We start from the raw sequence: 14,320 nt of genomic DNA on the forward strand, positions 1-14,320 counted from the left end.
CAGGACTTTTGCCAGCTCACGTGCGTAGTGGAAAGCAAACGCCAAAAGGTGCGAATATCAACAATGAAAATGTATTTATCAGAAAATGCTTAATAACTGTTTATTAAAAATGCTTTAAATGTTTAGTTTTTACAATACCTATAATTTTGTTTTACCAGTTGTTTTGTTTTATAGTACTTAATAATTAATGTTTATGAATTGTTGCTTTGAAATGATGATTCATGTTTTAATATGGAAATTATTCATAAGTCACTTTGCCTTTCCAGTAATATTTATTTTCATAGATATTATAATAAAGGAGTTGTCCCATACTATACCTTTTTTCAGACGTACCATATACTGAACAGTATAAGAAGCATTTTTTGTTCTGTATAAGGTACAATCTTTACACATGTACAAAACTGTTCCTTAAGTAACTTTATTTGTACCACTGTGTACCTTTTTTATGAGAGTGTACAAACAATGCACACACCTGTGCACACACACCAGTAGCAACATAAACCATTGACCACATTTAAAAGTGCAACAGTCTAACACCCATCTCATTTTTATAGTCATTAATAGTTTGTTTCATTTAATATTAACCTCAGTGGACAGTGTTTATAGCACGAGACAATTCTTGGTTCAAATTTGGAGACCGTCACTTGAACATCCTCTATGTTCAGTCATGGCCTTTATTTTAAATGTGCATGAGTGTCGTAAAGGTGTGAAAAGTTTAACATTGTGCTGTAAAATCAATCTGCTGCAAGGAAAACTATTGCTGTGTCATTAATCTAGCTTAATAACCCCAGGGGCCGCAATCCAATGGAAAAAGAATTTAAAGGCTGATGGCTTTTTAATTGCATGTTGTTTTTATGTAACTATTAAATACTATTTTTATCTGTCTTAATTAATAACAGGAAAACAAGTTACATTATAAAGCCACGTTTTGTCTGAATAGTCCGCACATACATTCACAGCCAGGCATGTTGAGAAAATGTTAGCACTCAAATAAAAAAAAGAACAACAAACTCAACAATGGCCTGCCCTGCTATTTGGGTTCCAATAAATGCAACCTTAGCCCACCTAAAACAATAGTCTTTTATAGTGTATTTGGCCGCGGCAGTGTCTCTCTGCTGCATTTGGGCCATTATCCACACTCGCATGTGCTGGGCTCGTCGTCTCTCTCTAGTGACTGATGAGAGTGTATGGCATTTCCTTCAGGGCTGCGAGCTCGCTTTCTGCAAGCTGATCCTATGAGTGACAAACTAATGGGACAAGACTGGGAGTGTGGGAGGGGGAAATACAAACTCCTATTGGCACACTTAAACTGGACCGGCAGCCTTTCAACTGCAACCCAAGTGATTTCAGCCTTGTTGCGATAAGCCTTTCATAATCCCTGTGGCCACATCTGCAAATTACACTATCATTTTGGAGTGTTGCAGAGTAGGTCTTATATTTACAGTGCACTGTAAAGGGATAGTTCACGCAATAATGACATAACCAAATCTGTCATTCTGAGCTCACTTTTTTTTCTTCTTTTTCAAAACGCTAAATAATTTTGAGGAATGTGTAGTAACACTTTACAATAAGGACTCCTTTTTTATCATTGGTTATCATGGCGTTAACTATCACAAACTAACAACTAGCAACACATTTTAAAACATATTTTAATACCTTAGTTGATTTTACTAATAGATATCTTAATTGATAATATTTGATCTTGTGTTAAACAAAAAATGTGTCAAATGTTCATTAAAGGTGCCAAAATGCTAACTCGTCAGCAATATTATCTATTATCGTTTCAAAGCCACGCCTCAGTGAACGCGAAATCGTGAACGCGCGCACCGCGATGTGACAGCAGACAATGCAGAACTTTGGAAGCAATTGGTAACATTTTAATAATATTTTGGCAAATTAACCCAAATGAATGAAATGACTCGAAAAATGATTCGTTCATCTAGATGAACAAGACTCAAAGATCCGAGACAGTAAAATGATCCAAACTTCCCAATACTACAATGCACTAGTTCATGTCATTCGCCAGTTAGAAATATTTAGTGGTTGGCCACCGGTGTGCAGCAATTACACCTATTACTAAGCCTTGCTTACTTGCAATTTTTTTAGCGAATATTTAGAGTAGCATGCTAAACAGTATGGGAGGCTGTCATTGTTCAAAAATGAACCAATGTCAATATTAAAGCAACTTCAGCTCAACCAAAGAGCTTAGAATGACCAAGAGGCGACACTCAATAGAACTTTCCATTGCAACAGCAGCGCCCAGCAACAGCCCCGGATTCCACCATTTTAGGAGTGAAAGCAATTGGCCGTCCATTGGATTTTATTGCTGTTGCGATGGCAAGCAGCTGCTTTGTTTTTTATTTAAAAAGCACATTAAAGCTAAGATACAACCTAAAAGACGACCAAACAACATTTAGTATCACAATCATCAGCACTTTTAATAGTTTACTTTACAGACTTATAATATGCTGTTGTTCTATTGGAATTTTCATTCCAAAATGGCCGCCGCCCCATCTAGTGGCTGTTTTCCAAATCGCACTAGAGTGTCGCCTGTTGGTGATTCTATGCTCTTTGGCTCAGTAAAACAGGCTAGGGAAGTAGCCCTATTTACTGATGTTTTGTTGTTAAACTAAATAAAAATCTACAATATCGATGCTGTAAAAGGTCCCTTATGAAACTGAAAATAGTCATATCAATCCTTCAGCGGGAGATTTCAGTGGCTAAACAACATGTCTGTGTATATAACACATTCATAACACAACAAAATCTACATCAGCTTTGGGGGACTAAAATAGTTGTAAAACAGAACATTACCTGTCTAACAGAAATACTTCGCCCTTTCTCCAGCGACAGTGTGCAAAAGTAACTCGAATATTGATTAAGGATTTTAAAAAGTTTTAATTCAGCATTTGATTTTACCACAACTGTGACTGTCTCATCTGCAGGTGAACGCGTAGTGCTCATGCAGGCGTACACATGCTAATGGCTATGCGTGAACAGATGCGCAGAAGCCCAAATCTACATTTGTTGACAGTTTAAGCTACTTATCAGAATTATGGGAGATGTCGGCCAGACAATATTTAATTGGATGAACATTTTTTAGTCTTATGCCTTATCCAGAATATAAAAATACATATAAATTTAGATCATTCACTTTAATCATTACTATTGGACTGTGAAGAGACTTAACCAGCACAACAACAAAAAATTTCGAAGACAACCACCTCTGCACCCTTAAGATGAATAAATATTTTGTAGTTAATTAATTACTAATGTGGTATTAATGATTAAAGTCAGCATGAAATCAATATGGACAATATTAATTTGACTGCACATTGTTAGCCTTCTCAGTTCACTCAAAATTTTTTATTCTGTCATCATTTACTTACTATTCATTTGTTCAAAACCAACCCAGGCTGTGGATTTATTTCCAGGGGTACGAAATACGAACCAGCTACAATACATGCTTGCAGTTTTTATTTTCACAAATTCATTAGAAGCCGCTGTGTACATTTCTGGTCTCGAATACATCACTGGGCATGTTTTCTTTTGTGCCATTTCTTGTAAATCAAAGTAAGTGTCCTTTAAATTAATTCACAGATTCCACCCAGTGAGTAGATATTTTCAAAGATTTAAATTGAATGTTAACACAGTGTGCGCTTTCTGTAATTTATAAAATGAAACAACTGTAGTGAGTCAACGGATCGTTCCAGAACCGAACAAGCCACAGACCATGTTATCCTTAAAAGATTGGTTGGTGCCTACAGGTCTGAGCTTTGGTTTCATTTTCAAAGCAATCCACAGGCACCCAGCAAAAGGCAATCCACAGGACGACTATCCAGTCAACATCACAGTTGCGTGTTAATTAACTTTACACCTTAAAACAATAAGAGGCTCTACAATCAAAAACCCACCAAACCGGTTTTTGAGAAGTACCTTTTGGTTCGCGTGCCCTTTGGCGTCTGCAAGGAATACACATTCTCAGGCAGACACAGAAGCGATCAGAAACACTTCCAAAGTTTAATGGACATTTAAGTAAAACAGTTTATTTGAGTAATGTACGTTTGCTTTATGTTTCTGTAGGTTTTTGTGTGTACATGTTCCATGTGTTTAACAAAACTGTTATAGATAGTTCTTGAGTAAGTTAATAGCCCTCAGTGACAAACGAAATCTACAGAATGTTTGTGAAATACTTTATGTTTGGTATCGATTGAAAGCTAGGAACATTTTAAATGCATTGGTTTATATGAAGAAACCATACTATGAAAAGTGTTGACGTTATAAGACTTTATTTTAACCACTATGCTATCAAAGCAGCACCCACACCAGGTGTCAACCCGGCCTCCTAGAGGGCAGAATTGGGGTGTGACTCCACCCCGCACCTTCTCTGATTGGACAAGTATTGTGTAGACCCAGCCTCTACCAAAGCCTATAAAACTTTGAACAAAGGAATTTCATCGTCGTCTTTTGCCGGTCATCTTTGCCAGTCGTCACCGCCGTCGCTGCCCGGACGTCGCTCTTCTCGTGCTGTGGCCGTTACATCGCCTCGCCGGAAGCCTCGTTACATCACGGAGCAGACCGCGACCTTCACTTGCTGCCGGCTCGACCCCCGATCTGCTTGTGCAACCGCTTCAACAACAAGCCATCGGGTCAACACATCCAAACTCTGAAACTCATCCTAACTACAGGAACCCAGGAAGGACTTCGAACGCCGCCTTGTCCAACATCCGTATCCCTAGCAACCGACTAAGGAAACCCCTCTTCACCGACAAGGGAATTCCATCACGTGACCAATCAGCTTCGCCGGGATTTCCCTTTGGACCAGTCAAGGAAACCAAAATTACATCAGAACGCAAGTAGCACAAACAAGGTTTCTACCCATTACTGAATCTGGTGTGAATTATGTTTAAGTAGTAAAGAATAGCAAAATTCTCTGCTTTTATGGTTTCTCTCAGGTTGCAATGCTAAGAACTTAGCAAAGGCTAGAAGTTAAATCCACTCAGTCATAACTCTCCTCAAACTGCTTGTGCGTGTGTGTATTAGGGTTGGGCATCTAAGCTATAATGCCGATCCGATACGCATCTCGATACAAAGAATACGATCCGATATATTAGCGATACATTTGTGACATATTGCGATGCAACACGATACGATTCACACCCATATCACGATACGATGCGATATTTCAGCACTAACTTATTAGATCAAGTTTATGAGATGATGTGAAAGAGGATGCTGTGCCATTGAATGAGTTTGATTATTTATAAACCAAGCAAAACCAAGACTTTTTTTTACAAACTGGCTCTTCTCTCAGAGCCAGAGTGTCAGTTTACAGTAGAGGGCCATTTTAGAACATATAGCACATATTATTTAAGTATTTTCAAGATAAACAGAATGTATAAGTGCAATATATATTTAAAAAGTATGTATATATTTGCACTCTTTCAACATAAATAAATTTAGCATTGCACAACAAGAATTGTGATTTAACTTTTCAACTATGAAAACAAGTTTTACAAAGATATATTTTGCCACTGATTATTCAAAACTTAAGGCTGTGAACTAGCAGTGTTATGCTGCTTTGAAACATCACTGTCACTGTAAACAACAGGCTAATAAAAATATAACAAACCAGCAATCTTCTTGCTTTGAGGTGGTCAAACTACCCACTGTGCCACCGTGACACCCATTATTTTTATCATTATTATTATTAATATTATTATTATTATAATTAAATAAAAATAAACAGGAGGAGGTGTTTAAAACCTTCGTTCTCCGTGACATTAGGCTGAATATCTTTGCAGATGAACAATGCAATAGCATTCGTTATTGGCGTAGAGCGAGCAGAACTGTTGCGCATGGAAAAAAAACTTGCAATGCTTTTCTCACCACTTTTGGAGCTGGTTGAAGCAGTGCGAAAGCCGGGGATGCAGAAACACTGGAAGATGCTTTCATAACAACACCGTGGCGCGGTTTCAAGTGAGATTTCAGATTAGTCGTACTGCCCACGTATTTTACAGATGCGCGGCACATTTTGCAAATTGCATCTGTCCTGTCATGTCGTCCATCCTTAAATCCATAATGTTGCTTGCCATACTTTAGATTTAAAACTCAGTGGGGAATAAAATGTTTGTTTTGCTTCTCGCGCTTTCTGAGGGCGCACCACTAGCTTCATCCGCACACCTGATACACTGAGTTGTAGTGTGTGCACATCCGCAAATCCGTTGCTAAGGCTTACTTTATGTAGGTCGATTAAATTATGCGCCAAAAACAGGTTGACAACACTTGTTAATAAATAAAAAATACATTCTATATTAAAAATATAGGCTGTATCTCGGAAAAATCGATGCATCTCGCAAAAACCGATGCATCTCGATTTGCTTCCAAAATTTCATTCATCCTCTGCTGCTCAACCGATGCACTCGCATCGTGCACGCGCATGACCGCGTATCGATACATATCGGTTAATCTTCCCATCCCTAGTGTGTATGTATGTGCATTTGTTTGTTTTACGTAGATTAGTACTTTGTGTTATAGAGTAGCAATAAACTTTTGTTTCGTTTTAAGATCCGTGTTGGTGTGTTGTGTGCTTTATAAGTTAATGCCTCAGCTTCAGATACTGCTACCTTGCTTATTAAATAATTAGATACTGTTTTTATCAATGACTGTAAAAAATATGGACGCCGCGACAGCCCTTTTTCCCATTGAACGCCTTGAGGGCAAAACGCCTGCTTGACGGGCACAAACTGTCGCAAAAGACTGCTGAAATTGGAGCCAGACATGCGCAGAAGGATTGTCTGATGGAGCCAGAGGAGGAGCCGCGAAAATGAGCGGAGTCGAGCTTCCAGTCAAACGCTTTATGTAAAATCAACCACGCCCCCCGAACTTCTCAGCATGCGTTTGCTGTCATATCAACACAAATGGATGTAATAACGTTAACAAATATGAGGGTTTTATATATTCAATCGCGCCAGCTCCAGGCCGCAGCGCATAACTTACTCGCGGCGTCGCGGGTTGATTCCGGCTCGCATGCGGCAGCGCCGGCTCACTTGGCCGCCGCATCTGGCTCGATTAACTCGGGCTGGAATTGGGTAGTGAGTCCAGGCATCCGGAGTAGGTCCAGCAGAGCTAACGTTAGTCAGTCTGAGCTCTAAGAGATAAGTCTCCGGCAGGCGAGAATCTAGCCGGAACTGTATTTTGCTATCTGGGTGGCTAGGCGTGTATCAGCAAACTAATAAAGCCCGAAAAAAGCCCTGAACTTAGCGAATAAACAGTGTTCCACCAGGATCATGTATGTCAGAAACTATAGTTTACTGCTGAACTCATTTTGTCATGGTAAAATAACACAGAAATCGAATAATAACATTTCAGTCTACTTCAGTCTCCTGCCGAAGCTCAGACGCCGCGCTTTGAGAAACTGTCAATCACAGCTGTCAATCACGATGACACGCCCAGCATTAAATTACTGCTAAAAACAAACTGTTTACAAAAATGAAGATCTGCACCTATTTTAGCACAATAACCAGTGCCTTAATCGACCAGAACCATCTTTCGGGACATTTTATTGCAAGTGTAATATTTTTTTTTGTTTGGGCTCAAGTCTCCTTCATTAACACGGAGGAGGCGGGCTTTATGACTTGTACTGCAGCCAGCCCCCAGGGGGCAATCTAACGGCCGAGACCCTCACTCAAACGTAGGCTTGCGGCACACTTGGTTTTTATACTGTTATTGTTGGCCACGTAATAATATAATACAGGATTGCTTTACACTAAACATTCTATTTGCTGGACAAATACTTAAGTTAAGTGTAAGCTTTAAATAATTCTATGTGAATCATGTTCGAATCTTTGATTCGAATCCCCAAAGTTTAAACATAATTTAAACCAAAGAGCTGATTCTTACACAACTGTACATTTATTTTGGTACTGTTCCTACACCAAAATATTTTTGGGTAACTTTTGCAAATTTGTGATTGAATTTATATATTCCAATTTTTCTTTTTTTTGGAAAAATGTATTATTTGGTTTGATTGATGCAGACAATAGTACAGAGAAAGCGTTCTACTTTATAAATATTTTACTTTTACTTGCTAAATATCACATCCATAAATGCAAATTCTCCAATAATAAACCGATTTTTAAGGTATTCATAAAAGAATTGAAACAATACTTTGAATCACTTTCAGGTTCAGGAAACACTAAGTCATGTGTGTCTTGTCATGCCCTATTTAAAATTTCCCTGTAACAACAGTACTTTTTGTATTTTTTGTACTATTTGTGTTTCTTGTTTAACTTATTGTATCATATTATATGTTTTATTTACTGTTTTGTCCCCCTGGCATCCTCTATGTTGCTTCTTTAGTTTCAAATGTTTCATTATGCTGTAATAATTAACTGTACATTAAAAATACCTAAACAGTATATACCATAAATACCTTAAAAATAAATAAATAATAAAATCCACTTGAGGTCCATTTCTACATTTTGCGTATCTTAACGTCCTTCATGTGCGCGTCAATGAGAGAAGCTGTTTAGCTTGTCCTGCTTGTATTAATTTGCTATATCGATTGACCCACCTACCCCTTCCAAAAATATAACGGATAATGTTATCCAAAGATAACTAGGAAAGAAAAGCCAACCCATGTTGAGTGCTTTTACCTCTATTTCATACTGCCTTTTTTCTTCCATTTTACCTGGTCTGCTCCGTGTCCCATGTCTGACGATCTATGAGGCGAGCTACTGATTTTTCCAGATATGCTGTTCATAAGTCCATTAGTTTTGGGTTATGTCATACTGCCCTGTAGAATTTTGCACAAAAAAAGTAGCCATGCAACCCCAGGCACATATTACTCAATTCTCAAAAATGTAGACCTGGGCACATACAGCAGCCCAATTAGTCTGAGTTGCTTAAAACATATTTGAGTTTTCTTTTTCATCTGTTGAACACAGAGGAAGATATTTTGAAGAATGCTGGTAAGCTGGCACCCATTGACTTTCATAATATTTTTTTCTGTTGTGAAAGTCCAAAATTCTAAATATCATCTTTTGTGTTCATTCATTCATTTTCCTTCGGCTTAGTCCCTTTATTCATCAGGGGTCAGCACAGCAGAACGAACCACCAACTTAACCAGTATATGTTTTACACAGCGGATGCCCTTCCAGCCGCAACTCAACACTGGGAAACACCCATACACACTCATTCACAAACACACTGATACACTACGACCAATGTAGCTTATTCATTTAACCTATAGCACATGTCTTTGGACTGTGGGGGAAACTGGAGCACCTGGATAAACCAGCGACCTTCTTGCTCTGAGGTGACAGCACTAACCACTCCGTCACCGTGTCGCCATCTTTTGTGTTTAACAAAAAAAACAAAAAAACTCAAAGGTTAATTAAGTAAATAATTCTCTTATTTACCACAGCGGAATGAACCACCAACTATTCCTGCATATGTTTTATGCAGCGGATGCTCTTCAAGCCGTAACCCAGTACTGGGAAACACCCACACAGTATCACGGCCTATTTAGTTAATCCAATTCACATAGCACATGTCTTTAAACTGTGGGGGAAACCAGAATACCCGGAGGAAACCCACACAAACACAGAGAGAACATGCAAACTCCACAAAGAAATGCCAACTAGGCCCAGCTAGAACTCTAACCAGTCACCTGCTGTGAGGCAACAGTGCTAACCATTGAGCCACCATGCCCCCCTTTGGTAAAAAATTAATCCACTGAAATTGTAATTTTTGTAAAAAATTAAATTAAAAAAATTAAAAGATTTTTGTAATTGTTAGTAAAAATCTGACCATTTGAAATGGCCGTCATTCTCTTATGATGTCAGTTTAATGGTATGAGAGGTGTTTGCTTAGCCACGTCCCTCCAATCATTAGTTTGCTGCTGATGAAAGACGTGAGGAGACATACCAACACAATCTCACAGCAATTCGTAACTTTTTAATTTAGTGGCTAATTTGTATGAATTCGTGCAATTTAGTACGATTTGCTCATCACCCAATGACGGTTGGGGTTAGGGGTGGGGTTCGGTGCCATGCCTCCTTTTTAAAATCATACTTTTTCGTACGAATTAGCCATTAAACTGATAAAACGTCAAATACTTACGTTTCCTCATGAGATCAGGCTGGACATACCCCTACACAATATTCTGTTTTAGTTTGAAATACATCCTTATACTGAAGTAAAATTCTGCCATTTTACTGTACATGAGTTAAATACAAAGTTATCAATCAATCCATCAATCAATCAAATTTTGGGACTACATTAACAGGGTTTTGAGCACTTATATTCTGTTGATGGTGTGAAAGGTCAATGTGGACTTGAATGTTGCATTTGAGCCATACATGCAATGCAAATAGTCTGCAAAAGTAACATCTCACTTGCTAGGAAAGTCAACTGTTTACAGTAGAATGAAGCATTATTTTTTTTTTATCCAACAGTATTCATTGCATGAACATCATGTTCAGTTCGCACAATGTAATGTTGTCACTGGCAGCTAGTATCTCGTCAAAGTCAGTGTTTTGACTGGCAATTTCTCCCAAAGAGTTAACAACAGATCTTTAGTTGTACCATGGTCAGCCATATATAGCTTGTCAATTGAAAAACAAGAAAAAGACCAAAGAAAACCAGTAGAAACGCAATGCTCTTTATTGATGAGTGACGTACTGAAGGGAGAGTTTGACCTGATGAAGACCATGTCAGTCGAAACAATGTGAGTGATATTAAAGCCTTTTGAGAGCTAAAGTGGCAGTGTGTCAAATTTTTTTTTATCTTTTGCTATGTTTATTTTTGATGGAGCACCTGCCTTCGAGATTTTTTAGATGTGTGCACATTTATGTTTTTTGCCTTCTGGAGAGACAACCATAACCCAGGAAATAAAATGCATAAATAAAAAAAAGTATCTATATATTTAATCTTTAATCTTGAATTCAGTTCCATATTAAGATACATTTTGTGTTTAACAGAAAAAGGAAACACATACAGATTTGTAATGGCATGAGCCTAAACAAATGCTAACCCACATGAAAAAATACTACAGCAATATATAGTGTTTTTGAATCATAGTCAAGTGTATTAAACTGTTTAATATTTACACTGTGTTAATAAATGGTAAACAATACTGTAGCATTAACTATGGTGAACTAATGTGCTGAAATAAATACAGCAACTACATTTTAGTTTTTACTAAACTGTGATGTGGCCGCGCGTTACAGCAAGAAGGCTGCTGGTCCAAGCCACAGCTGGGTCAGTTTTGATTTCTGTGTGGAGATTGCATGTTCTCCCCGTGTTTGCGGCGGTTTCCTCCACAAGTTCAAAGACGTGGTATGGGTGAATACGGTAAGCTAAATTGTCTGTAGCGTATGATGTGTGTGAATGAAAATATTTAGGTGTTTCACAGTGATGGGAAAGAAAATAAATGAATAAATAAACTATGTTGTATTGTAGTGGGATAGTTGCAGAATTCTTTGTGTATTGGCTAAATTGATGTATTAATATGGCAACAATAGAATAATCGCAAAAGATTAATTCAATTACTGTAATAGTTCAATACACTAGAGCAGATTTTTAATATGGGAAGATGAATTAGATTTTTTGGTGAATTATACTTTCAGGACTGTTAAGGGGCTAGCTTTATTTTTAAATTTAATGGGAGGCCAAATGAACACTAAAACATTACAGAAATGGTTTTGTGTGTGAAAATGCACAGCCCCCTCGGCTACAACTGCTTTTGAAAAGAATCTGCTTAAGAAATAAGAGAGAGGAATTCAATTGACCTGTGGTAATACATTTGAGTGAATAATTATTCTTAGCAACTATTGAATGATGGTATCGAATAGCTCTGTTTTTCCCTGAATGACTTGGTGAAAAGCAGCCCGCCGCCAGTGTTGGCTTAATGAATTCCATCTGCTCTCTGTCCCAAAATCAGGGTTTGATCAGGCCACGATCCCACTGGTTACAGCCTACCATTTCTCCCAAATGTTGATGTCAGGCTCAACCTCTTCAGATACAAATGTGTTTCCTGGCAGTGCCGAGTGGCTTTTTTTCTGCCTACCCTCCAGCGGTAACTCAGCATGGCTTGTGTTCTTGATGGTAATGGAGTGTCTCGAGATGGCAGGCAAACTCTCCTCAGGCCTCTAAACTCAATCCTTTTTAATCCCGGGTCTAATTGCTCGCTTTTGCCAGCCAAAGTGAATTCAGCTGCTGGCTGTCTGTGAGACCAACAGTCCCTGTAGAGCACAATGTAATAACATCATAAATTTACAGAAATTAAAAATTTAAACAAAAGATAGGAATGTGGCGGCGCGCTTGTCAAAGTGCCCCAACGGCCTTCATGATCATGTTAAACTAAAAAACGTAAAGACTTTGACAATTGCATGCCATGAAAGTTATATTTAAAAAGATATCTAGTATTTAAGCAACAAATCCACTGTTGTCTTCTTCCACCATTTGCCTTACAAATGTATCAAATGTAATTCTAATTAATTTTATCCTTGTCTAGAAATGTGGTTTGGTTTAATATTTACAGTGTATACTTTTCATTATTTACCCACCTAAAAATGGAACAATAGTTGTAGCATGACTACATGCAGCTTCAAATGTTATATAGGCAACATGATTTTTTTTATTATTAATTAAAGTTTAATTAAAATTTAATTTTATATCTATTTTTAGAGTTTGATAAAGAACACATTTCCACAGGTCATTGTATACACTGATGACAGCACAGCTCAAAACAATATGCACAAACAGACAATATCAGATGTTCTGGACACCCATAATGTCAAAGAATAGTCTTGTTCTAATGCAGTGTTGTTATTAAAACTTAGGTTAGGGTCTTCTGCTACTTTAGACAATTAAAGAATTGTGTAAACTGCCAAATAACAGACTAAAGATTAAAATAATAGTTTTTATTATAAATATAAATAAAACTAATTTTAAACTTTTACATTTTCATCAGCTAATTCCTTTTACAGTGGTGATTAATTATTTAGCCTGCTCTTTTAAGTAGATCTGTGTTTTTAAATTTGGTTTACAATACAAACAACAGTATAGGGTGAATTTGTGTTCAGTAGGGTGGATTCCAACAAAATTCAGGACACTTGTCAATCAGGAAGATCTAGACACAATTAGATGACAAGGTCAGTGACATAGGATTCTGACTAAATTAATGTTAAGGACATAAACCTGTCATAATCAAGACAATGTTCCCAATTGTTGTCAAATTATGTTTTGAATATATTGAAGTAACAAAATATGTAATAAAGTGTTGAAAATGTTTGTTTTTTTAAAAAAGATTTTTTTAAAAAATTTTGTTGTCCCACATTATCATAATTGATAATGTAGGACAGCATGATTTGGGTAATCTGGGAAAGCCTTCGAATGGAAGAAATATGCATTTAGAGACTTGTACATGTGTACAATGTTCTGTACACAAACTCACTCACAAACTTACTCACACAGACATACTCCCACTCACTTAAACACACACCCACACACACAAAAACACAGTCTCTCTCTCACACATACTCACACTCACATACACACACTCACTTTTTAAAAATAGGTAAAATTGTGTTTGGCATCCATAAATATTGCAAATATATACTTTTTCAGCCCAAAAACTTAAGTCCCAGATTATCAAATTCAGGCAGATTTTCTTTCTTCCTTTTTTTTAAACTATAGGTGTGGCACAATAACATTTGTTTGAAAGGGGCTTATATTATGTTTTTTCAGGTCGTTAGAAAATATTTTAGGCCTAAGTCTAGCATGTTGTTCTAGATAGACATTAAAATAAAAGTGATGTCAAAATTGCGAAAAGTGTCCCAGATTACCCAAATTCACCCTGCCTCAAACGCGATATAAGTTCATGATTGGCTGAGTTCAGAGCATAACAACCACGCGTGTTTCGGGTTTATTTTTAGACAAATTTTAGACAAATTAGACCGATTCACAAATTTAAAAGTATTACATTATAAATACATTATATTGGAAAATTGTAAATATATTGGAAATTTTATATTAAAAAATGTACGTAAATGCAAACCCCCTTTTAGCACATTCAAACAAGAAGTATTAGCCTAAAGAGTGATGTTTGGTTTCAAACCTCGGCTCAGATGGTGTTTCTGTGAGGAGTTTGCATGTTCTCCTTGCGTTTGCGTGAGTTTCCTCCGGATGCTCCGCTTTCCCCCACAGTCCAAAGACATGCGGTACAGTTGAATTGGGTAGGCTAAATTGGTGTGTGTGTGTGTGTGTGTGTGTGTGTGTGTGTGTGTGTGTGTGTGTGTGTGTGTGTGGATGC

The 14,320-nt window shown here is 37.4% G+C and overlaps 1 protein-coding gene across 1 annotated transcript in view; it reads right to left on the reverse strand.

Annotated features, from left to right (window-relative positions):
- The window catches only part of znf827 (zinc finger protein 827), a 789,732-nt gene that overhangs the window by 603,378 nt on the left and 172,034 nt on the right, over positions 1-14,320 (reverse strand). The window lies entirely within an intron of this gene.

The sequence above is a fragment of the Danio rerio genome, chromosome 1 (assembly GCF_052040795.2).
Source record: "Danio rerio strain M-AB ecotype USA chromosome 1, GRCz13ab, whole genome shotgun sequence".
NCBI lineage: Eukaryota > Metazoa > Chordata > Actinopteri > Cypriniformes > Danionidae > Danio > Danio rerio.